Source organism: Coturnix japonica, chromosome 5, assembly GCF_001577835.2.
Source record: "Coturnix japonica isolate 7356 chromosome 5, Coturnix japonica 2.1, whole genome shotgun sequence".
Classification (NCBI taxonomy): Eukaryota; Metazoa; Chordata; class Aves; order Galliformes; family Phasianidae; genus Coturnix; species Coturnix japonica.
The window spans coordinates 21288378-21315840 of record NC_029520.1 but is presented as its reverse complement, the minus strand read 5'-3'; the positions used below and the strand labels follow the sequence as shown (position 1 = coordinate 21315840).

Genomic DNA, 27463 nt, shown 5'->3' with positions numbered 1-27463 from the left:
CCCTCTTTTTCTGCCCCATTGGTTGATGTATACACCACTGCTGGATCCGATAACTTCATTTGTCTATCATTAAAACAGCAACTATGCCCATCTTGCATGCTGCCACTGACAGCAGCAATCTGTTACAGACGTGTACCCGATGCTAACACAGGCAATACAAAGCAGCACCTCTCCCCTCGCTGACATTCACTCTGCTCACAACCACCACTCACCTTTTCCTCTCTTTTCAATTAAAATCAGAGAGGCTATTCACTTCTTGGTTTAATCTTGTTTCTGTTTTGCAGCTACAAAAGGCTCACATTCCCAACTGGATGCCATTTCTTTGAATCAAAGATATCACCACTACTTACAAACTTGGCCACGGTGAAATGATTTGTGACCCATTTGCTTGGATATTTATGCATCCCTCCTAGTTGGTCATTGACCATTGACTTCCAGGAGGAAAAGCTTTCAAGAAGGCAGGTTATCTCTCCTTCATTGTAAGACTGAAAATCACCTACAAGGATCACTGTACTTGCAGCTTTTCTTCACTTCATGACTACACTGAAATACAACAAAAATCAGCCGCATGAGAAATTAAAGGAGAATCCTATCATTCTTGAAAAGTGGGTCAGTTCTATCTGTCCTGAAGATGCACAAACAATAAGAGGATCACTGCTAAATTAACACCCAGTTAAAAACACATCAAATACATCAGTTTGCTGAATAGGATGAAGCTGATGAAAAACAGATGACTTTTTCGCTGCTAGCAGACTGCTTACAAAAGCAGAGAAAGCAAAGGCATCCACATCTATAAAACCAAAAGCAGTTAAAAGCAAGTTTTCCCACATCCAAACATTTAAGTGACTGCATCTGCAAAATGTCTTTTGGACTTGATGTGTTTCAGAGGCCTCAAATCGATGCTCATGTTCTACTTATGTATAGTTTTGGTAATGTGGACCGTGCAACCGTAGCAAACTCTCTCCTAGCTTCTCTGCTCCCGTGCTGCTCCCCAGCACCACTGCAGGCTGCTGTGTAAACGGGAGGCTTGGCGAGCGGTCGCCACCTAGCGGAGCTCGCCCGAGTCCGGCACAGCTCTGCTGCTGCTCTTCGAGGCTTTGCTCGCTTCCAACTCAACCCGTAAGGGTGATAAAGCGGATCGCACAGAACTATTGCTGAAAAAAATATCAGAGACGAAACACGGTTCTGGTACAACAGAAAAAAGACCGGCCCATTCCATCCCTTCAGACGACATGACAAATCCGCATGTTTGATATGAAGCCCTCAAAATGGGACGTGATTGCAAGAAATCCAAAGCACATTCACACACTCCTTTAAAAATAGCCACGTTTGGGGGGAAAATATCCACCAATTGCTTTTGTTACTTCTCCCACTATCCCATTAACTCAGTCAAGAGAGAGCTGTACTGAGGTCCTTGCTTTAAACCCTTGTAGTCCCCTGGCATTACAACTGAAAGTAACACCCTTAACACTGCAGACAACAGCAGAATCTTTTCCTCATGTTCTTTCATAAATACCCGACTTAATTCATCTGAATACTTTCTTCCAAAAAGCATCATTGAAAAAAAATAATATAGCATAACCGATTAAGGACATACAGCAGAAGACAGGTGCTGGGTATCGCAGTCCCTTCCCACGTGTTGTGATTGCGTCCCACACACCGTATGCTGTGCAGTGTGGAGGCTGACGTTGCCCCGCGCTGTACCCACAGCTCTCTGGGAGCAGAAGCCCGAGGGGCTGCTGGGTCAGCAGGAATTCCCATTGTACAGAACACACATTCACTTCACCGCTCTGAGATGAATCTGTGGTCCCCAAACTTTACAGAAGTGCAGTTAAACGCACCTCCTCTCCTTGAGAAATGCTCCAGGACTTCATGTTAAGCAGGTGTTCTGGCTGTTCATGTTGATAAGCAAAAATAAGCTTTTATAGGCTGGAAGAGCTGAGCTACACTGAAATCAGAGCACTCTAAGTTTAATAATCTTTTCAGTCTTTTTGCATACGCCAGTTTGGCTTTGAACCCTTGAGGAGAAATCTGCTACTAAAACACCTCAACAAAATCAGAGTCACGTGAAGAGGAAATTTAAATAAGGAAAGCGCAAGGAGGAACTTAACTAAAAATAATACTGTAGTAATTAAAGGAAGATGTACCAGAGCACATGGCATCAAAGGGAAATGTAACAACTTCTCTGTCTCATCTTCAGTCAAGGACATCTCCCTGCTTAAAGGCACTTCATTTTTTTCTTTAAAAGAAAGGATGGGGAATCAGAAAGAACAGTGCTTTAAAAATGGGAGAGCCGGATGTCACACATAATGTTCTGCTCAATTGTTTTCCTGGATACTGTCAGAAATCACTGATTGAGGAACCACGTCCCATCTTGTTTCAGGAAGCCATTGGTTTCGTTCCAGTGCATTACTGGCTGTCTGAGGAGTTATTAATAATTAAACTTTAAAAATTCTTCATTAGTGTTAACTTTACCTGAAATCTTCCTGGTGACGCATAATTTTAAAGGAAATTAAACAGCAGCAATCCGCTAACGACAACCATTACATCAAAGAAAGCGTTTAATTTGAAAAGGAAGTTACTTCTTGTAAATTCACTTCCTTCGATTCCTGCTCTGTAGGAATGACACTACACAAAAAAAGGATTTCAGCTGTCACTTTTTACACCTACGAGAAGCTGAAAAGCAATGGCACTTTACCTACTCCATCTCCCTCTTTGTGCTTCTTTAGATTCCTCTGCGCTAATAAAATACAAAGAAAGGCAAATAACATCTCGCAGGTGAAATCACCGTATATAAGCATCAGAAACCTAGCAGGCTGGCTACGTCTGACAGCTCCGCAGCCCCCAGCACCTCATCCTGGACCAGTGACCACACCGGGACACCTCTATTCCTTATGCAGAGCTTAGTGATAACTAATGCAATTGAGATTTACATCACCTAGAGTAAAGGGACAGACCAATTACGCCTAAGAAAGCTCTTATGAGGAAGAATGCCTGAAATGCCGCTTGTTTTGCAGGCTTATGCATCTACCCACATTACTGCAGCAGTGTTCGGCTGCACATGTCCTTGTAGCTGGAGTACTTGCCCAAAAAGCGACAGGTTACATCCATTTCCCTTCTCAGCTGGAGATAATACAAAAGTACATCTCCTTTTCCCAAGGTCTGGTTATACAGGAAGCTGGGCCAGAGACACTTTGTACCTCCCCTTCTTAGCAGCAACACAGAAGAGAAGCCAAGCTGTACTGGGATGAAGTGAGAAAGCAAGAGGCAGCTGGAAGACGAGGCAGTTCCCATGAGAGACAACTGGTCTCTGCACCAGCAGCTGCTTATTCCAACTTGGCTGATGCTGCCAGCAGATTTCCTACACACGAAGCACTGCCATACAGGTTGCCTCCACTCCTCCTCACACAAACGGCCACATTCCTATTCTGGGCATCATTCGGTCACCACATCTTCTCCCTGGGAGCAGCAGAGCCCACACGACACCCCAGGACATGCTGACACCCCAGTGCCAGACAGCTGCACACTGGGAATGTGCCTTCATGGGAGGGCTGCACCCTGAGCCTCTGCCTGCAGGAGATAGATGTTAGCTACAGGTTCTGGCTGCTCTGTTAGAAGAACCGATTAAGTCAATATTATTCCTAGCTCTTGTTTGGATTCATTTATTAACTTCTGCATCAAATATTTCTGGCATGTTTGTTTTACTTTCCTCCTGAAACACTGTATAAAAAGTAATGGAAAAAAAACACAAGTGTACAGAGTGTACCAAGGAGAATTGGGTTCTTCTCTAACATCCTAACCCCTAATTCTGTACCCGCTCTCTGTGAACTACAGGCAGAGAATGACTTTGTAGCAATACATGCAGCATTACATCATTTAAAGCTGCTCAAATCAGTCTCAGCTGTTCTTAAAACCATCTCCTACTCTCAGTTGCCTCAGGAAAACAATAGGGAGATTGTTGTTTGGGTACAGCTATATCCTACTTCTTCAAAACCTTTCTTTCCCATTTCTTAAGGAGGAAATAATGCTTCTAGACACTGTCACTAGAGGCAAAAGGGGGTAAATCATGCATCACAGCCTTCAGTTCCTGAGGTTTCACCTGGGTACAACCACCCCATATATTGAAGTACCAGTTCTCAAAATTCTTCACAAACTAGTACCTGTGTCCTTAATGATTAAAAAATAATACATTTGCATGGAATGAAGACTACAAGATGCACATCATACTGTCAGGGGGTATGTAATTTCTCATTTTAAATAGCTGGCTTTTCCTTTAACTTCCTGTTTATAATAAGAAAAGCTACTTTTCATGTTTTCCACAGTGCTGTAAAGCATTTCTAGTGTCAGCATTCTCATTTACCACAAGAAGCTCTTTCTGATGAGCTCAGGACTTCAGCTTAAAATCAAGTTACATCAAAATGAGCTCAACTGAATGCTAATTAGGGTACCATACACAAACAGGTGTGACAAAACCATGTTGTGACTAAAATGCAAAATTCTAATTCACATCAAGCCCCCACAAGTGTCTTCATTAAAGTCCGTCCATTAAAAGACACACACACAAAAACCTACCAAACATCCTGAAATGACAGATTCGTTCACTAGAAAAAATATCACGAGCTGTACAATTATCCTCTTGAAAATCAAACAACAAAACGTCAACTATCAGGTCAATTTAATTCACATACGGAGTTACACATCTGGATGTTGATGGCAAGGCTATGCTTACACACTGCTATTATACACTATTATGCTACTGATGACTTTAACCTTTCTGAAGGCTACTCTTTTCTTCAGCCTGCTGATTCAACTGCGCCTTGAATAAAACACACGTGGTGCAGGGCAGGAGAGGAGGGAATCTAACAACCAACTGAATAGTAGCAAGAAACCGCTACCTACGATGCTGCAGCAAGTGTGATGCTGTTGACCTTTGCTTCTAACATACCTCTCTCTCCAGGTATGCACATAAGAAAGCGAACATCCACTAGTGACATTATAAACAAAACAAGGTGTACTGACATAAAGACGATGACACAACACATTGCTGATGCACTCTGTGAGTCTAAACACAAAGATCCGTAGGCACCCTACGTTATCAAGAGTGTTGAATGCATTAAAATCTATGGGCTCGTTTTATCTGTCAGGGCTCACGGAGAAACGAGCTGTTTAAAATCTCCCAAACTATTTGTAAGTTACATCACCAAAGAGGAAAATCTTCACTTAAACAGCCATGGTTTAGGCTTTTTGTGATTTTTTTACTTCTTTTTAACTTTTTAGAAAAAATAATAGTATTAAAAGCTGTTCTCGCTGGCAGTGAAGCTATGGAACAATGTAAAAGAACAGTTTCTAAAAGTAAGTGGCTCTGATCAATATAATTTTAAAGTAAAAATATACCTAAGCACCTAAGCATACATTCATTCAAATTATTCACATATAAATTACTATGTTAGAAAAATCATTATTTCATTTTGCTCGATTTCATTCTTTTACTCTCTTAACAATAATTTGTGCTGAGATAAACTTAAATATTACACCAGAACACAGCGTACATATTTTAAGAAAAACTAGTACATTTAACGAAGGAAAGATCAGTATATTTAACGTGCTGTGTATCTGAGGGGGAAGGGTGTCTACGCATGATTTGCATTTAAAACAGACAAATTAAATAGAGAAGGGCCACCCGATACGACAGAACTGAACTGTTTTTAGCAAATATGCCCTTCGATATTTTAGAACTAGTAGCTGTTGTCCTTCCTCAGCTGCGTTTTACTTACAGATTACAACAGAAAACCATTTCTCTGTTGTTTTTCAGCTCTTTACAAATTAATTATACAACTGAATTAACTGAATAAGCATAAATGAGGAAATATGCTCTTTACCTGCAGAACGGACTACCACTATCATAATTCAACTTAACACATATGCACTAATTCCAGCAGCATACTAAGTGAATGCTACGAGGTTGTTCATTTGAGCTCCCTTAAAATGTCAGAAACAACCTTGTGTTGCTTAACATTATTAAAATTAGAATTATTCAAATTGAAACAGGGCATGACATTGATTTGCAAGAATTTTAAGTACTTCTTAAAAAAGAAGAAGGAATCAAAATTAACAACACTTTTTTTTTTTTCATTTTTAAACTAACAACTACTTGTTTCTGAATATCACACCTATATTTACCTATAGGATGAACCACGGAAATACCTAATAAAACACAATAACGCTGCTAGCAATATTTGGGTCTCTATATAATGTTTAAGAGCATAATTAATCTTCACAATAACCTTGCAATGTTGGTGGAGAGTAAAGTATTCATTATTCTTTAACTTCACATATGGGAAAACGGAAACAGAGAGACTAATTTAAAAAAAATAAAAATCAAAACCCAAACAAATGTAGATCTCCCAAATGCAAAGTTGGGTCCTTAGCAAAAGAAAAAAGACTAATTCTAAAGGCACTAAAATCAATAAAAGCAGATGGAGCTCTGCTCCTGCGAAAACCAGTTTTCCTCGGGATTATAACATTAGACATTTGACAGTCTGGGCTAGCATTCTAATTGTATATTATTTAACAAAAAAAAAAAAAGAAAAAAAAAGAAAACAACTTGTCTCATTAATTGTGGAAAATAATGTTACAAGAGTCCAGTTCTGCAGCAAGATTGGCCCGTTCTCATTTCTCAGTTTTCCTGTTGCAGCTTCTAGCACGTGATCTTACCTTTTTGTAATTACAGCTTTCAACTATGAGCACCTGATGGTGCTCCACATACACTGATACTCTGAGGCCTTTATTCAGTACAAGGCAGGATGAAGAATGATATGCTCAGTCAGTACCACTTCTGTGGCATTGGGGCAGCCAGGTGCTAACCCAGGCATACTTTTGCTCTGACTGCAAGCTGATCAGGACTAAGGTGGCTCCAAACACGTACTGAATGAACACCTCCATGTATGCTTTATGTCATGCAGAAGGCTGCTGGTGTTGTGTATTCTGGTTATTCACAGCAGGATATCTATGCTATGTTATATCTGTTCAGGCTAGTCGACTTCTTAGGAGTACACTGTAGCTCTTACTTTGCCTTCAGTTCCACTGAGGGCATGTATCCCCCCCACCAATATAATTCCTAACCCATGAACAGAATTTCTCTCAGCTGACATCTGACACAATTGACTTTTTGGAACAAAGCCTCATGATATCGCTTCAGGTCAGCACTTTTGCTGAGATAGACTACTTCGCTCCCCCTCCCTCCCTTAAACAAAGTGTTCATGAAAACACTGACAAAAGAAGCACTTCACCATAGGCGCTAATTGCAGAGTGGTGAGAGGAAATCTATTCCAACATGCCTTTGGCATGTGTGAGCATGTGTGAATGAAAAATACTTGCACACTTCTGGAGCTGGTCTGGCCTTTGTTCCTAGGCTGGAAGAGATCCATTCCAGCATCACAAAACCCAACCAGAAAGCTCCTGCAGTAGCAGAAAGAGGACACAGGGTGGTGATCAGTGAAGCACGAAGGAGGAGGAAGCGCAAGGAAGCCTGACTGGAGGAGGCCACAGAATGGGGGTGCTGGCTCACACTGCCGTGCCGGGGAGCCTCTAATGGAACTCGTCCCTTTGAATCTCAGCCAAATACTTAAAAGCGTTACCACAGCTGCCTGCACTGTACTACCTTGAGTCTTAGCAGGAGAAGAAAAAAATCCTGTGCTACACCCCTGGCTCAGCTCACAGGCTCCGCCAGTTCCCCTGCTTAGGCCCAAGGAGCTCCTGCAGACCGCCAGCACATCTCACCAGGCTCACACACACAAATCTGTGCAAATACAACCCACGGAGCAGCACAGGAACCAGGAACAAAGCAGGAAAACATCTGGGAGAAGGCACACCTGCAGTTCTGAACACTCGCCGCTAATGTAATACTTCAGAGAAATGATGTGGGTTGGAAGGCTTTACAAATAAAGCAGAGAAACTAAAACCTCTGTGCTTACCAAAAAGCCTTTTACTAAATGGAAGAGACTCACAGACAGCATAAAAAACCTTGAAAAAGCACACAGAAAAGGAAGAAGAAAAAAAAGGGGGGGGGGGGGGGGGGGGGAAGGAAGGGGGAGGAGAAATAACCCACTGTCATTAATGGTGTGATTTAAGATGTTATTAGTGGCAAACATGTATCCTTCAAAAGATGGAAATTCACCCCTAGCAAACTGCTATCAGGAAGTATCAATTATGACAGGTGAAACGAAAGATGGAAATAAGGAGACATGAGAGGAAATCTGAACAGCAAACAGAGCTCTGACACCAGCACCGAGGCAGCCCTAAGATGCAGCAATGCAGGAAGCCACCCAGCTGCTGGAGGACAGGCGGGCAAGGAAGGTCACTCAGAGGAAACAAAAGGACTTCTTTGTAGCAAGCCTTCATCATAGGACATGGATGTATGGCTACAACTTTACTTTTCATATAAAATGATGTGATAACCAAAATGCCAAGGTGATGTTGGAATCAGAATTGCAGGATAAACATAACAGTCACTGGGAAAAATAGATCAAATATCAGTAATTATGAAAGGATTCCGCAACCAACAGAAACAGGCGCTTTATATTCATCAGCAGATTAAACTGTAAGCATTGTAACTACCTTGAAGACACAAAAAGCAATCCTAGACGATACAGCTGAACCAGCCTTACTTTGCTACCAGGCACTTTGAATGCTTACCACAGACAACGTGATCAGCAATGACAGAGCAAAACCAATCAATAAATGTACCTGAAAATAAAAATCCTCGATGTTTCTCTCAGAAGCTCAGATTTACGCGAGGTGCAAAAATCATTTTTAGAAAGACAAATCAAAGAAGATGTAACACACAAACGATGTAGCATCATATAAATTAACAGTGGGCCCAGGAGCCTGAATATGTATTTTCCCTAAGTGTGTCCCCAGAAACAACCAAGGTATTATTAATTCAGGAACAGGCAACACAAATAAATCAAAGGCTTAGAAAGATTTTCATGTGAGAGGAAAACAAATATATATATATATTATATAGGATTATATAATTGATTCAGACAAAGGGAGTGAAGAAATGCTACAGAGAAAACTCCTTACTCCTGTTAAAAACCTAAGAAAAAAGCAGCATTACAAAAATGAGAAGTTAAAAAGAGAGAAAAAATGAGTTTTATTTAATAAATAACGTCTAGAACTCACAATCAGAGGACACCACAGTGTCCACAGAAGAATTTATGTTCACTTTTACTTTGGTAAGACATACTTATGTAAAGAAAAGACTCTTATGAATTTATTTACCCTCTTCTTCCCCAAAACACAGAAAATCTAGTTTTTCTCCAGGTTTGAGGTATGACATCACTTACAGTCTCACAGCACATGTTAAAAATGAAGGAAAGCTAACTATATAATCTTAATACTTAAAAAAAATATTTTACCTATCTCCTTGCCAGGAGTTTGACAAACAGCAGATCAAGTCTAGGTGCAGTTCTATGCCAGCCCACTTATAAAACAATCTCTCATGCAAAAATTAGCATTCTTAAAGAAATGTTTAAAGTTTGCCAGACTATGGAATAAAGGAGCAGTGGGGGGGTTCCCAGAAGGGCAAGAGGTGTCAGGGAGCTGATCCTTACTGCTGTACCTTACAGACAAACCAGTTGGTGCAAGTCTTGCAGCAGAGTTCAAATGGAGAACCCAACCACGTGGGCCCCAGTGCTCTTGTGTGTAACTTGGACTTCCAGCCAGATATGTCCACAGATGGAACGAGTGCCTGCCCTAGTCCTTTCACCTGTGACTCACCAATGGAACTACCCTAATGGTTCAGAAGTTGAAATAAAGTTTAAGGTAATACCACAGCATGTGTTTAAATATATATTTAAAAAAAAAAAAAACAAAAAACAAAAAAACACAAAAAACAGGTTGGTAACTGTTGCAGATTTACCTACACAAAATTTGTGCAACACTCCATCTCACATGATACTCTAATTAGAAATGGTACTCAGTACATGCAAACAAGCCCTACTACCTTACCATGCTCAATACGTGTAAAAATACTGTAATGAACCCCTTAGTGGATTCCTGATCCACTCAACAGTTCAAAACTACTCAAAAACCTGAAAATTAGGTTTGGTCCATTTATTTATTTTCTTTTCTGTGTGTGAAAAAACTTGCATTGCTTTAAATCAGAAATGTTCAGCATCTATGTACAAAGCATCACTGGTATCTGATGTGTCACAGCCCAGCACAGAAATCCAGCTTCCAGCCTGTCCGATTATAAATAGGCTGCCAATCCGGGCAGCAGCAGCAGCTGCCTCTCATCACTCTGCTTTCCCCCTCCCTTCCTATTAGATTTCTAACATGATACGGTGATTTCCGCATGTTTGCTCCACGCTCTGTAATAGGTGTGACAGGCACAAGCACAAATACGTTTGTTTCTAAGATTAGTCACAACGCACGCAATTCTGTATTAGCCTGTGATGTTTACCTGCTTTATATACACGTACAGGCTAACTGCCCTGCACACTTGTATGCCTGTTATAAATTAAACGGTTTGTCTTATAATTAATCTGTCTATAGAAAATCAGCTAAGCTGCCTTTCCCACCAGACTCTGGGAAATCACACGTGCACCTGAGCACTGGAGCCTGCAGCACCAGCAAGATACAGCCCAGCACAGCCCATCCAGCTCACTGGGGTGCTTACTCATACACTGATGTAATGAAAAGCGTGCTCAGAAGTCTACCAGCTCATTTTTGGACTACATACAGTCCTAAACTCAAAATTACAATCAAAACCACTTTACTTATGTTATTCACAGAAGCACCACAAAAATACTTCATCGTCATTAATATTTTGAAATGATTATTATAAAGGACGACTCCCTGAGTATAATTCTTATTATTAAAATTATAGCAAGTGACCTCTGCATTTATATTTACAATGTTCTAAGTCTTGATTCCGGTCCTGCTTGAACACTTTTGCTTCCTATATCTTTTCTTAGAAAGGAAAAATCACCAGGTCAGATGAGCATTAGATTTATCTCATCCTGTCAGCAGAACTGTGTGTTGAGATACCATTATACCAACAAGATCATTACAAGTGGTAGCAGCGTTTGTAAGACAAAGTAAGCAAGTGAAAATGTTCTCGAAGGGCTGTTAATGGGTATAGCACTCCAACAAAATAGGAATGCATTTGTGGCTCTTCTACATTCTCACTGGCCGTAAAGTTCCAAGTCCACTTGGTTTAGAGTCTATTTCCACATCATCTCATCTCAATACACACATATTTTAGTACACAATCCGTATTTGAGAATTTTCAGAGGGATCAATTAAAGACGACCTTTCCTTCTGCATGATTCCTCTAAAATATCCACACCTACAACACACATACAGGTGCCCAGTGTCAAGTTCAAGAAAGCTGAAGCAGAGGTTCTCAGTAAAACACAGCAAGTTACAGAACGCTGCCACCGATCAAGGTTAATCTTAAGCCTTCCTTCTTTTAAAAGCAACACAAGTCCAATCTGTTTGCTTCCCATTTTTCTAGATGGGATACTACACCTACAGCCAAAACAGTGTACTGATGGAAAAAAAAATTAAGAAGCCAAGATTGGTGATCTAACCGTGTGCTTTTAGCACAGCGCTGGCAAGATCGTGCGCTCGGCTAAAATTCACAAGAGATGCCTACGTTGTACTGACTGCACTGTCAATACAAGTGCCACACACACATAAAAACCAACCAACAACAAACCAAAAAACAAAAACATAAACAGCTTTTCACTTATCCTTCTAGTTTTGTCAATTTTGGCTTGTAAAGATTCCCACTGCCCAGACATTTACTAACACAGTAACCGGTGAGTAACTTTTGTAAGAGCAGCTTAAGCCCTAAAGTTACCCTTGCTGAAACCCACTGGATATCACTGACACAAACACACCAGCTGCTTCCATGTAGCTTGGGCTCCAGCAGATATCATCTTGCAAGCCTGCCCAAGACCATTTCAGAAGTTATTGTTCTCCACTCTTAGTTTTATGTTCTCCTCTGCAGAGGAAACTTGAGGCTGCTTTGCTCCAAGTTTTGTCACCATCAGCTTGTAAAACATTTGAAGCATTTGATTAGCTGAGGTGCAAAATACATAACCACAGCTGCAGCATCTTAAATTATTCTAGATGTTTTTGCAAAAGGGAATCTATCTAGGCACTTAAAGGGAGCTGGTAATACGAGCAGCGTACAGTTCATAGATACAGCACCAGGACTTACAGAAAGAGGAATAATAAACAGGAAAGATTATGTTTTAAAAATACGGCCCAACTTGGCTCCATAAAAGCAGCGAAGAAATGTTCTTTTAAATGAGACTTAAATATGGACAAGTTCAGCACCACCACAGAAAAGTCCTGGGAGGTCAAACGCTGCATAGATGGCAACATGGAAGATGACACGGAAGCAACTGCTCAAGAAGTGACAGATGGATGTGTGGGAACATTAAAGAAGTGGAGCGGGTGGGGGAGAGACAGGAAACTCGGAGAGGGAACATAAGTAAGGAAGGGCAGAATTATGTGGAACTCTGACAGTACCGAAAGGAGCTCAAATCTGATGCAAATATGAATGGCGAACAGTAGGGGGAATACAAAAATAAGAGTGGCAAATCAGCAAGCAGGATTATTTTAACAGCTACACATTAGGAAGTGAAATAAGCCTCTATTCCTTCTGTCATAATAGACATGTCTAGAACAGAGCTGAAGAACCTGCAGCAGTTAAGGCATGGTACGGAACAAGGATTGCCCATAGGGATACAAAACAAAAGACCCATATCTTAGGATGCTAAGAATGTAAGCAACAGATTTGTAACTGACCTAGATGACTGCAAGCAGTGGAGTGAACACACTAAAAAAATCTAAAAATTGCACACCTGCATAAAGCAGATTGCACTGTCTGTAGTAAAAGAGACAGAAAACAAAGAAGATGGGACAGAAAGATGGCATGAGATGAAACTTCGGAACCACTGAAATAAATAGCAAAGTGTACACCAGCTTCAGTGGTATCGGGATTTTACAAAAGGGGTGATTTTTCACCATTTTAAAACTGATGACGTGGTATCTGACAAACATCTTATGAAAGACTGCCTCATACCAGAAAATGGATCTGGAGATAATATGGAGAAGCAGAATAAAATGTTGCTTCTGAAGGGGCAGATTCGAGAGGTAATGGAAGGAGCTAAAAAAATCTTCCACTTTCCATTAGCTGGGTATCAAACCTTAGACAACCTTCACTATTCACATCCTGATTTAAAGCACAGTTCTTAAGCCTTAATCAACCAGTTTTAACAATGTTTAGGAGCAAACAGAACTGCTTTTATATAAACCTCATAAAAGATTGAAGTATTTTGCAAACAGTCTGCACTATATTATGCTCCAAAAAAACTCTGGCGATTTGCTATAATTTCACATATCACACCATTCCGCCCGCTGCAATCTTTAAAAATTAGAAGTTAAAGAAGACAAATTTTACACAATGGTCCAAATGACTACAAAGTCTGTTCTCTGTTTGCAGAAGGTGAGTAGGCACTTTGAAGTCTGTACCTTCACCAAAGTCAGCCAATCCTAATTTTGGATATTCATTCCATGTCTCCTCATATATAATAAACGGACAAAGTCAAGCTGACTACAAATAAAATGTAAGTTACAGAGAACTGAGACGTACAAAAAACAAGAGTAGCAACTGTTCCCACAATTGAAAAAACCTCTCTATTGTAAGCAGTTTGGTTCGGGGAGCAAGTCCTGTGCTTTCAACACACATGATATAGATAAGGATGAGAAGCTACAAGATGTGGTTTAGTGGCTTGCGGTAGCAACGGTAATGGGAGGACAGTTGGACTGGATGATCTTGTAGGTCCTTTCCAACCTTATGAATCTATAATTCTATGATTCTGTGATAAAATAATTGAATCAGTAAGGTTGATCAGAAGTAAAAATTATCATCACACAACTAGGATGTAATAAAGAACTTGGGAAAAAAAATACAGCAAGTTATGTTATTTTATAAATTACCTGGTTTAACTGCTTCTAGGGCTGATGTTAATGGTGTGTTTCAAGGATGTTTCTTTCTCCATTTTTCCTATGGGTTAAGTCCCTGAGCTACTTTCTTGTTTTCAATTCACAATATTCTAAGACAGTTTCTCACCAACAGCAGCAGGTATTCAGCCTAAACAGCACTTCAAGAATCTTCTATATTTCACGACGTCTTTCCAAACACAGCTGAGTTCCACTTTCAAATAGGTGAAAATTGAGAACCAATGAAACAGCGGAAGACTACCCCTTCTTCCTTTATGAATCTGTATGTTTGTGTTAACAAAAGAACCACGCTATGCAGTTACTCATGCCTTTGAATCTTAATTCAAAACTATTCGTAACATTCTCTGGTTGGCACAGCAATTAGGAGAGTTGTGAGCCCTGCCATCTTCCTACCATCCAGTGGCTTGGTGAGCCAGCTGTCTACACAACTTGCTATATGGGCACAAGCCTACCTAGGGCGGCAGCACCTTTCTGGATTCTCACCTCTGCCCAATTTCTATTCCAAGGGCTACTCCTTCATTTTCCGTGACAACAGAGGTAAACTCGCTATTTAAAACATGAAGGGAGACCTGGGGTCCAATTATTCTTTTTCTTAGAGATAGCATGTATTGATATTCAGAAAATACAAGAATTTTCCTTGAGAGGCTTGATTCTGTACCAGCTCAAGTGAATAGAAAGAAACATTCATTTTAACTGATGAGAATCAAGTCTAAGAAGGGGTTTGAGTGTGCTGAGCATTGTACTGAATGATTAGCAATATCCATGCATAGACTCTTTGTAAGATTGATAGACACATTAGCTACAAAATACTACAACATGTAATATTCTGGACCACTTTGCAGATGTGACTTCTGCAAGTTTTGTTAACTCTTATAATTAACTGCTACTGAACGTATCCATGCAGAAGCTATCTGATCAAAATTATGCATTTCAACTTCATTTCAAGTAAAATTCAAACCAGCATCGAAAGACATTGTTCAATAATTTTGATCTCATTTTTTTTACCATCTGTCATTTTACATATTCTGCTTTAAAAAGCAGGACAACGTTTGTCCAGACAATATTTTACCTTTTTGGTCCTGCGCTTCTCTCAAATTGAAATTAAGACAGCTGTTTCTAAACAACCAGAAAAAAAAGCATCTGTCCTTTTGTAAAATGAGCTGAACTCAGTTTGTGTGGTGGTTGTACAGAAAGCCGCCCTCACGGCTGATTGGAAGTGAATGTTCAATAGCTACCAATGACACAAGGCCAGTAGATGGAGCATACTACAATGGTGCTTGTGGCAACTAGCCTTTTTTCCCCCTGTATATATTGTGACACGTGCATAACATACTTAGCCTGCCTGTCAGATACAGCACCACGTAAACAAGTCAGAGTTCTAATTAAAGAAAAAATGTGAACATTGCTTTCCATGGCATTTTTACTGTGATGTCCACTAGTAGTCTGTAATGCACTGATATTTCCTGAATGAAAAATGTAAACTGATGTGCAAGTTACCATTCTAAGCACAGCCCTTACATATCTATTATTTATCCTAATTTCATGCCACTCTTCTTCCTGATTCTGTCCTTCCAGCGTACAAAATGATGAGAATACCCTCTCACTACCAAATAATTGAAATATATAATTAAATTTCCATCATCTTCTAATAGTTTTTGCTAAAAGCAAAGGAAAACAATCACTAAAGGGAAACGGAGAAATAAAAAAATCAAGAGCCACTGAAAAATACCATAATCTGTTGCTGTCTAAATTGTTGAAGCCCCTCCCGAAGAAGCTCAAAACTTTTAAACTAAGATTAAGAAAACATCAGTGGGAGGATTACCTTCAGCAGATCTGACTCTATTTTCTTCCCTTCTGCATTCATTTCCAGAGTGTGGAAGTTTGTGCCAGGTTCACGTATGAAATACTAAACACTGAGACCTTGTCCAAAATAGGCACTTAAATTTGTAGGCATTTCTAAGCAGCCAGTTCTCCCACCTACACACATCTAGGTGATGTCCAGCCACCGAATAGTCACCATGGCATTATACTACAACTACTTTAAAGCAGATCTTGCCCTTGCTCACGTATGACAACCAAAGGAGGTTATAGCACTATTATAACCCTACTGCTTACGAAGCAATTTAACACTTCAAAACACCACACAAACATTAACAAATTAATCTGTACAGTCTTTTATAAGGTATTCTACAGAAGTAAATTCTACAAAGTAGAAATTCTACATTCTGCAGCTCTACACCTTGGAACAATTTTTGTGCTTTCATTTCATGCACTGGGGAATAGAATCTTCATTTACGTGACTTCCAGCATAATTACTTCTGAATTAATTAAAGTGAATAAGAAAACAGCAGAACAAGGTGAATGATGTCCGTATCACAATACTTCATTTTTCCCCATTTGCAGCCTTCCTCAACTGGGCTTTTAGAGAAATCCAGCTCTTTAATGCCAAAAAGATTTTAAAATTTCCAAAGAAGCGCAATAATCTCTGTGGTTATACATTCTAACTCCTGGATACCTATCTCATCCCACTTTATTACCACTGGGAAATACAATGAGAATTTAAACGTCTTAAAATTCAAAGAGAGTACGAGCTCCAATGCAGATGGATCTCTGCAACAAAAACACTGCTAGTCCTTTACCTCCTGAACTCTTGTTGAGTACTGGGTAAGCCCTGTTACAGCCACTGCTAGAGATGTGGTCCTTCAGATAAACCAGTCCCAGAGCTCCACATCCTCACAGTACCATATGGAATCCTCTTTCCAGGCTCTTCTCTCCTGACAGACTTGCTGACGGAAGAGAACAAGGCCAGACCCACAACAGTTCTCCACTTGCATGTAAAAGAGAGCGGAGAAGTATAAAGCAGAAGGCTTCATGTACTCCTGTTCCAGACTGAAGTCTCTACTTAGTTCAAAAGGAGCCAGTCCAGTTCTGTATTTGAAAGCTTTTTATAAATCACTGTTACACTGCTGAAATTCTGAAAACAAGTCCTCTCCTCTCTGCGTGAGGACTATCAAAGTATCTGAGGTTCAGCTGAATCGACAGACAAACGATACCGTATAATTCCCCAGTTTTGATGTAACATTACATGTACACAATGAAAACTGACAAAAGATTCGTACTTAAGGAAAATTACCTTCTTTCAAAAACCAGCAGTTTTTGTTCCAGGTGGAATGTGAATATTTATATTTAAAAATGGTGACACCAGAAGCAAACATTCTGGACAGGAGTACTGATGTGAGCAGTTCACTCAGGCACCCTAAAGAATAATCCTCTATTAATTTTACCAGTCTTCAAAATACAACTTGTAGGTGGAGTGGCTATTTGAGAGGAAAAGAATGAAAAATTCATCTCTTCTAGAACCTTAAAATATACATTGAATGATTTATATCAACCATTTAATAATTTAATTTACGGTAAATTATGGGAACTGGGGAAGTTTGGGTTTGTGGTTAACAGTTTTAAACCCGTATCCATTCTTGCCTTACATTCCTAAAGCTTTCTCACTGAACACTATGTCTCAGGCTAGCACAGGACTTATCACAACAAGGCTGAAATCCACCTGAGATCAGGTGCTTAAAGACAAAGCGATCATAACAACTCTCAATACAGCTGCATTTTCAGAAAATAAACTGAGAAGCATTACATCCAACCCTATCCAAATCTGCACCAAAACACCATCCTATATCAAGTAATTTTATCTAGACTGCGCCTTCATTAAATTTAGAAGAAAATAGGACTGCTTGATAGTCTATGATCAGCCTTCTTTGAACTGATCATCCTATTGCATGGAACTTCACCTGAGCTCAAAAACCTTAGCAAAATACTAAGGCACACTTGTTTGGGAAATATGTATTGTTAAACTGCTACATCCTACAAAGTTTAGGTTTACAATTAGCTGAGAATTGATTCTAACTGTTTTTGTGGGGAGAGGAGTAGGTGCCCTTTAGAAGCTCTCTTTCTTCCTTTCCTTAAATATGCAATTTAAGAGATGCTACTCTTCAGCACTTGAACAATCATTACTGGCTAATGAAAAAGCTTTCATTGCCTTGCCTGTATTTTCCCCTGTAAGACTGAAAATAACAAAATATATCCAAACGTTTTCCCACATACGGGATGGATTTTACAAACACCATCTTGAAAAGAAATCTTTGTGAAAGATTAGAAAAGGTTCTGGGGCAATATTCCTACATAGCTGTATGGGCAGGAGGGTGCTTCTGTATCCATTCCAATGTGCATTAGATCAGATTTCTTATATTTAATAGTAACGTAGTTCTTCCTATCACCTTGGTAGTTTGCAAACAAGAATGAATGTATCTGAGTGACTCAATCACTTAAAACACTCTGAACCATGTTTAATTGATCAGGAACACATCACAGAGAAGCAAAAAGCTTTTGTAAGTTTATCCAGTGAATGGCAGGAAAGTAGGAATTAGAATTCAGAGCAGTTTCTAACTAGCAGGCTATGACTTTTTTGCTTGCTCACTGAGCAGAACATGCTGCAAAAGTGTTTTGCGAAGAGAGAATATGGTGAAATAGTAAGGGGAAACACAGGCAGTAAACATATTTTGTTTTCCTGTTCTAATGCATTTCACAATGTAGACTATCAAAGCTGTAGTTCCCTCTTCCCCCCTTGCTCTCAGCAGCACCCTCTCAGCTCTTCCCTCCTCCCGAGAAGCTGCAAATCACCCTGCGAGCAGCTGAGCTGCTTTAGGGCGAACAGTAGAGATCAGTGTATTGTAAGTGCTATTAAATTTTAAACCAGCCTTTTGAGGACACCAGTTAAACAGAAAGCCCACTATTTCCCCCTGTATATTTATCATTTCAACAGCTGCAGAAGTCAAATTTCCGCATGCAAAGCTCCCAATTGTGAAGGCTGCCTGCATTTCAGAGCACAGTGTGCCCACTCTGCACAGCTGCTGGCACCTCAATACACCCCATCACAACACCAGTGGATACATCCCAGCTCTTTGTGCCAAAACTCTTTTGAGTCAGTCAGCTGTGTGAAATGTGGAAGAATTTGAAGATGGGCTAAAGAAGCATGTAAGTTGCATGAAAATACTACTGCTTATTGTGCATGGAGAATACAAACTGGCCTCTGCCAGTTAAATGCAATTCACCTTTTAATCTGCATCCACACTGAGTAACCTAGTGTGGAATTAAATAATGTCACATAAGATATATATACGTAGATGTAACAGGACTCAGACTGCACTCCTACGTCCAAGGGGCAACAAACCCCAAGTCACAGCAGGAAAGTGCTTCAGCCAAAGGCACACACAGAGGAGCTTAGCAAAAAATGTTCACACAAGTCCCTCTATTGACACAACAGGAACCAGAGGGGAGACTTCTGGTGGGAGCCTGATGGAATCAGCAGGTCTAACCTGCAGCTAGAGGACTTCTGTTTCCATGCCACCTGGGAGCTGTGATAAAGTACTTCCCTACCTCACTTTAAAGCATCTTTCTAGAACTGGCAGCCAGATTCAGGACAGTGCACAAGCAGGAACACTACGACTAGATCCCAGTAGCATCTCTTAGACGTAATAAACTACATCAAGGCTGCTTTTGTGCTGCATAAATTAAATGGATTAAAACTTACCTACTCTGCTGGATACATGAAGGACACCACAAAAAGTCATTAGAAAACTACCACAGTGAGAAAATTATTACTCAGAAATGGACTGATTACAAGGATGAGTGTAAAAGGATCCTAGCCATGCAGTAGCAAAAGTGAGCTTCAAACCACACCAACTGCAGTGGCAAGTGTGGTGTGTGCTCTTGTCTTTATAGAGAAAGAGCAGCACAATGAATGAGAACAAGACAGTTTAATTCTGCAATAAAAATACACATTAAAGTAACATTTTACTTTCTCTTTCATCAAATTTTAGAGGCAGTCTTGCTGTTGTGAAGTTTGATTCCCCTTGTCTTGTTTTTGGACCACACACACCTACATGCGAGGAGCACAAGCTGTTTAGCAGTTATTTGTATAATGTTACACAGCTGAGCAGGGATTTTGAAATGCTTCAGATTCTAAGGAATCAGGTTTCTGACTAATTGATGCTTAGAATCATAGAATAGAATCAATAAGGTTGGAAATGCCCCCCAAGATCATGTAGTCCAACCACTTACCTACCACCAGTATTTCCCCACTAAACCATGACCTTCAGTACCACATCATCTATTGTGCTTAGTTTGTCAAGGTAAACTTTTTCTCTTTAAGAACTATCGAGTTGCTATGGGACAGTGGTAAGCTCTGCCTTCCAGTAGTTATCTGTTGTAATCAGAATCTCCAGTTTCTACAAGCTTTAGCCAGCATTCATCAAGACAGATTATAAAGCGGCATGCTACTCTATAGTCTTTTTCTGTGCTTCTTGGAGGCTTTTTCTCCCCCTGCACACGCCTGCATAGGAGTGTGCGTTCTTCAGTCAATTCTCACACATCATTGAGCAGCAAGAGCAAACGTCCAGGCCCGCAGCAGGGGGGTTAATTAACTGTACCAGCGGCAAACGCAGCTCTAGAACTCTCTTTTACAATGGATACAGAGAATCCACAGAGCTAACATTTAAGAGAGAATACAGTAAATTTTGTACTTCTCAGTCATTCATAAAACATTAATTAAAAAAAACCAACATGCTTAGCAGCAGCTCAGGACTAAACTTGCTGAAGACAGACCTCATCTCAAGCACCGCCACTGGAACACTCGGTTTAAGTCTCTTTTTTTACACTGGAATAAGACCCTGCAGATTGACAAATGAAAACATTCATCTCCTTGTCATAGGGTCCGCTCACATATCCTGCAGTAAACTGTGGTTGGATGCACAGGAGAACAGCTTTCTTTCACATTAAGTCAACACAGTAACAAAGACTGTTTGCATACAGCACCATTCCTCTTGCAGGTAATGCCAACAGAGCTACAGCAGTGCTAACACACAAGTTTCAGCCAAACAACAGCACAGCATTTAGGAAAATGTTTTGAAAACAATGGATGGAGTTTTCCAACCCAGGAAAATAAATTGTCAAGTACACGAGCGAACATATTAAGACTGATGGCACATGCATCAAGTTCAGACAGGGATACTAAGTAATACAAATGGGAATACAACCGTTACTCTTTTATTCAAATAACGCAAGCCCAGGCCATCAATCCCTTTTGGGAGAGCAGGATCACTCTGTATTCATGAAGTACATATGTGCTTTGAGCAGGAGGTTGGACTGGATGACCCCTGGAGGTCCCTTTGTACCTTAAGTTTTCCATTTACCATACTCCATCAAAACACCAATTATGGAATCAACCCTGAATGCACTAAAATAAAACTTGCATTATACGCTCTTGAGGGTACCCCTAAGTCTGAACTTCTCAATCTTTTCTACTTTCCTATGTCATAATCTTATTTCTCATCACTGGGGCATAACTCACTTCTGAGAAGCATCCTGTACTAGTTGGTTCAATTCCAGAGATCCAGACAATCTGCTCTATTAACAGTGCACTTCATGGGGGAAGTAATATAACAAATATAAGCTAGGGTCAAAGGGTGTTCTCTGCTTCCTCCTTGTGAAGGCATGAGCATCTCAGAGCTTCATTCTTTGGACTCCAAGGATCTTGGACAAAGACAGGAGGAGACTTTCCTTAGGATTTCTTTTTTCATTCTATTGGTTTTAGTAGCTTGGTGGGGGAGGGGGGAGGTTTTTGTTTGCTTTTAAGCTCTGTTGTGTTAGTCTTTGTCATTTACAATTCCTTTCTGGCTGACCTGGCTGCTGGTTTGTCTAGAAAGAACCTGACTGCATCAGCACACCAGTGAAAAATTACTGAGCACCATCTTAGTTTCACAGATGTCTTTCCTCCCAGACATGCTAACCCATCACCCTACTACCAAGCAAAACAGTGGTGATAGAAAACCAGGGGAAAAAAAAAAAAAGCAGGAAAAAAAAAAAAAATAAAAAAAAAAAGAGGCTGCCCTGCTTGGAAAAGGCAGAGAGAGTAAAAAAATAATAATAAAAAATCCTCATAGAAGTGCCTACCATAATTGGTAATGTGTATATAGGTAAATATTTATATACCATGTTTAAATATTTTTATGCTTTCTGTATTTTTAATTTTTTAGTAACCAACTATATCTGAATTCCTATATTATTTTCACTTGCTGCTATGAAAAGTACTAAAAACTCAACTGTATCATTTATCGCTTGATAGTTCCTATGCACTTAACCAAAATATAGCTACCTTACAGCATTAGACTAAAGGCACCCTCTAGAGTTTCTGATTCCAAAAATGCCTTACTGCTAGTTTCTGTTAAAGTTTCAGCAACGCTTTGAAACATGAGTACAAAGTCACCTTCATTAATACCTTGATCCTGTACACATTTTGAGTCTAAGACCAAACAAAAATTGTCTTTTCAAATAAATATAACAACTACTATTTATTTTTGTTGAATCAACTCTACAGGACCCAGGTTTTCTTCCTTGCTGCCATTCAGGTACATTTACCATAGATGCACCCCTGCAAGAGGAGACTCTGAAACCACAGATGGTTCAAAGCTGCGGTCGTGCAGCTCTTTTTTGCCATGAATAAATTCTGACAGCTGTCAAAGCAAACTTGTTTCACCCTTCCTTTATTTCAGCCCTTCCTTTCCACCACTTCCCGTATGCCAGAAGCAACACTGATTCAGCTGCACACAAGCAAAGGGAGCAAACTGGACTGTACTCAAAAACCAGCACATCTGAGTAAGTTTTCAGGCAGACAATCTGTTGATTCCACTTACAGTGAAGCAACAGAGACATTGGCTCTGGCACAAGAGCAGAGCAGAACTAAACAGTTAGACCAAGCAAGAAGGCAGGACATTATATTCAGCAGTAGTTTTAATGTGATGCTTAATCAAAGCAGCCATATAACCACAACCCATGAAAGCACAAAGTAAGGGACTCTAGCTCAGTCTTGGCTATGAAACATGGTAAATTTGACATCTCAGAAGCACAGCAAACATTCCAGAGAAAGATAAAACACATCATTGCAGCCCAACTTCTCCAGCTCCTGTGCAGGGCCTCTGTAATGATACTATGATACTATGAAGAGTCATCATGAGCCCAGCCACAGGATACTCCTAAGGAGATATTTCTTCAATAACTTGTTTATAGTCTATCAAGGACTAGTAGGAAAAAAGAATGAAAATAGCTTTTAAAAGGCAGGTTTTAGGGGGAAGTAGTCTGAGCAGAGGTAAAGTGCAGGTAACAGGCACAGCACAGACTGCTATCTCTCCTCACAGGCAGGTATGGAAGAAGTGGATGCTGGACACTGAGCAAATCCAGATGAGGTGAGCAAAATCCAGCTTGCTGTGAGCATGCCCTCAAGACCGGCTGCTAACAGGATCTCCCCTGGGTTCCCTTGCTGACTTTCGGTTCAAGATGAACTCCTATCCCTGGTCTGGTCAAAGTTAATTGCATTCACCTTTCAGCCTGACACAGCAGCAATAATCCCCAGTCTTAGTAGAGTTTTCATCAAAGGAGCATAAGATTACTACAGCACCCAGCATTTCCATCTGGCCTTAGAATTTGCTGCTGTTATTAGACACTGGTAGAGGAAAAAATAACTTTATTAGGGAAATTTGCATAACTAATTTCCAAAATATTAGTGGGGGACAGATGAGAACAGGGCTCTGTTTTCACAGATGGTCTGACTGCCCCACCAAGTCCAAGAGAGCACAGATATTAGTCTATCCTGTGGGTTGTAGAACAGCAGTAAGAAATAAAACATCAACAAAAACACCTCCACCCTTTGCATGCCTCGAGGTTAAATGCAAGTCCACAACCCATTTCTCCTGTCATGCAGAAACTGAGGAGAGATTATGTCATCAATTAGTCAAACCTTGTCCTTTCAAAGAACAGACTTCTGCTTGGGAGGTCTCAGAATATTTAATGTGCCATGAGACATGTAACTAAACAGAGAGAAACCCCAAGTACCAGGAGTGGCAAAACAAACTTTTTGTCTCAGCATTTTCTGGTCTTAATCAGCACATTGCAACAGCAAATCATTAATATTTTAGAGGCAAATAAAGGATGTAATGAAATTTTGGAGACATCTGACCCACTAAGATATTTTTGAAAGCTAAGGTTCAGAATGACTACTATATGTGTCAGTTAAGTGGGTCTCCTGCTAACTGAAGGCAGAAGGGAAGCTCACTATTAAACCACGTTCCTGAAAAGAGAAGCTGCATATGCTTTCAAAGCTGGCAGAACAGCCACCTTTTAAAGATGTAAACAAGCCCATGAAGCTGAAGAAAGATTTTATCATCATCAAGGCTCTGAATAATCGGCGATATCCACTGAAGCAACTTTTGAATAATATGGAGCCCAAAGAGCAGTTCTGACAAGAATTACATCACGGTTAATCCCATGTATCTGAATATGACCGATGTAAAACCTGGAAGCAGTACTTTTGGATTTATTGTCCAAAAAAAATGCCTGCATGTTTTGTTTTTGTCTGGTTGATCCAGGAAAAACACATTCTAAACCATCAATCTGTATGCTACACCCAGCAAGTACAGCCAAATATATTTAGAAACATCCATTTATTTCCTCCCTTTTAAGCACTGAGTTTTGTGATTGACATTACATCTAGCAATTCTTGGTGACATCAGGAAAACACTTTTGCCTGGCAGACCCTCCTGCCTTTCTGCTGTGGGTGCCATCTTCACTTCTTGCAGCACCCAGAGATGTTTGTGTTCCAGGTGTCAATTTTGATAGGTTCATGAATTTTTATTTATTTATTTTTTAATGGGATATGATACACATTCATAACAAATCCTAATGAGGCAACTTGAGTTCATAACCATGCTCAAAACAATCTCTCCAGCAAGAGATCAAGATTCAATTTGTACTATCTCTATTTCCCATGTGAGATTTTTTTGGCTTAAAAATTAAGATCTTTGCAGAAACTTCATTCTTGAATGCTGAAACAACACCAGACAAAAGATACGCAGCTACTTGAATACATTTAAAAGTAATTTGGGAGGAATTATCAAGTCTCTCACCAGTCTTCCTTAAAGAAAACCATTATGAACTCCAAAACTGTTTTGTAATAATTAAATCTAAGGGAATATTTAAAGGAAATTAATATACACATAGTCACAGTCACAGACAAAATCTTTCAAATAATTTTTACCTGTATATAAAACACAAATTAGTCTCATTTGCTTCTGATACCAGCTCAAAGCTGATCAAAATGGATCTTCTCCACTGTGTACTGTACTGTGCACCAAAATGCTTTACATGGACACTACTGTAGTTCTTAATGCTATGTTAAAAGCAGAGCTACAGCCAATGTTTGTGGACAGTTTGAGTGCACTAAAGAATCCCAGTAGCTCATTCCTGAAGTCTTGCTGTATGGAAGAAGCCTCTATCAAACCAGCCTCCTGATGCAGGATTCTGGCACCTTACAGAAGACAGTAAGCTGAGAAATTGGTTCTTTGTATGGCAGGTAGAACCGAGAAAGATGAAGCACCTTGTACACCAACAATAGCTTTCACTGACTTAGGCAGGAGGAGGAAACAAACAGTAAAATTCACATTGGCTTGACTCATCTTTGAAGAAAATAAAATATCCTCATTATTTCTACCAACAGAAAACAAGCACTGGTCCAGCACCCACCACAACAAACCTCCTGTGGGGGCCTATAAACCAATTCCAAACCAACACTACGAAAGCAATGCAAGAAATCACATTCATATCAGAGCATTTCTAAAAGAAGCACAAGAGTTTAACTGAATGTTTCCACAATGTGCTAAGAGGTTATAATACATAACTGGTATGTTGAAAAATACCGCCTGAGGCTAACTACCCTTGTCAGTTTTGTTTTATACTTGGCATAATACCATTAAATAAGCTGATTTTTGCTAATAAAAATATTTTAGCCTGTAACTACAGTATCTTCTATGACTTTCTGCGTAACAATAGAAAACACAGTTTCAGTAAGTGGCTTCTTTTCAAATCAACTAACTTAGTGTAGCAATTGGTCAGAGCAGTACAATGTGAAAGTTGTTACAACAAAGGTGTTACAAAGGAAGAGAAAAAGACTGCTCACCCATATCAGAAGATTCAAGTTCACAGCTGAAAGTTTCACCAAGGAGAGATCTCCAGAAAGAGATCCTTCCACAGCAGCAGCCCTTAAACGAGGTTTAAGACAGGCGCAGCCAGGCTTCACCCTTTCTGGTCACACAGTTTAATTGCCTATATCTGTGCTCCCAAGGCTGACCAGACCCTTTCCCCAGGCACTCAACCAGTGGTTCAGGCCATAACTCAGCAGTTACCATACACTTGGGCAGCAGAGAACAAATAGCAAACAATTTTTTGCATCAGTTCTAAATGTTTGACACGCTGTCTCTCTTATCCATTCCAAAATTCAATCTAGATGGGGACCAAGCAGCTGCATTAAAAGCTGAAAATACATAAGGCTTCTGAGAAGCAGATCTCTGGATTTGATTCCCCTTCTAACACTTAGATTAAGTCAAAATACTGTTTCTTCAGCCATAAGGCTCCTTTACTAAGGCATGTAGAACAGAACATGGTAAGTCAAATCCACAGGTCCTAACAGCTGGTCTGGCAAGTTATGCTGTCTATTCAAAAGTAAATTCAATTATTTTCACAGATCAACACACTCAAGTGACTTATTGTACTCTTCAACGACTGAAGGCGTTAGTATGAGAATTACAAGAATGTATTTAAGTTTCCAGTTTTGTGGCTGACTGACATAGTCACACTTCTGTCTTGCATCCTTCTCCCACTCTAAACATCAGGCATGTTTAGGAAAGCTATTTACAGCATAAAACAAAAAGAGACTGCTGCTCATCCAGACACACTCCATTACTTGCATTTGCACCAGACTCATTTCCCCTGTAGGGTTGGCTATCTCTCTGGACATCACACCTCTCTTACACAGCAGATCCAAGACACATCTTTAACTACTGTAAGGTGGAATGATACAAACACAATAACATATATTCAAAAGGTTATTTATAAGGAAAAACTCACCAACATGGATGTTTTCGCTGGGAAATGCTGAGGCAATCTCCACCAGGGATCAATCTCCAAGAGATGCTGCCTTAGTGGTGGTCAGCCCTTAAATGAGGTCTAGAGGAGGTGGAGTCAAGCTCCACCCCTTCCGGGAGCACAGCTAAATTACTCTCACCTGTGCTCCCACAGCTGACCCAACACTTGCCTCAGCTGATTAATCAGAGGTTCAGGCTGAGATTACCAATTTCCCATGCAACTACTATCAAGTATTCCCATAAAAAAATTAATTTATCTTGAGCCAAGGGTTCCCACAAAAGGGCTGCATCCTAGCACAGTGAGTTTTTGATTTTAGTTGAAATGTCTACTACAACAATATAATCTTCCAATTTCCTTTTCTAAATTGTGCATTTTGCTTAACAGA

General features: G+C 40.0%; 1 protein-coding gene across 13 annotated transcripts in view; it reads right to left on the bottom strand.

The window, feature by feature from the left end:
• The window catches only part of PHF21A (PHD finger protein 21A), a 119839-nt gene that overhangs the window by 46089 nt on the left and 46287 nt on the right, over positions 1-27463 (bottom strand). The gene's annotated exons all lie outside the window — the stretch shown is intronic.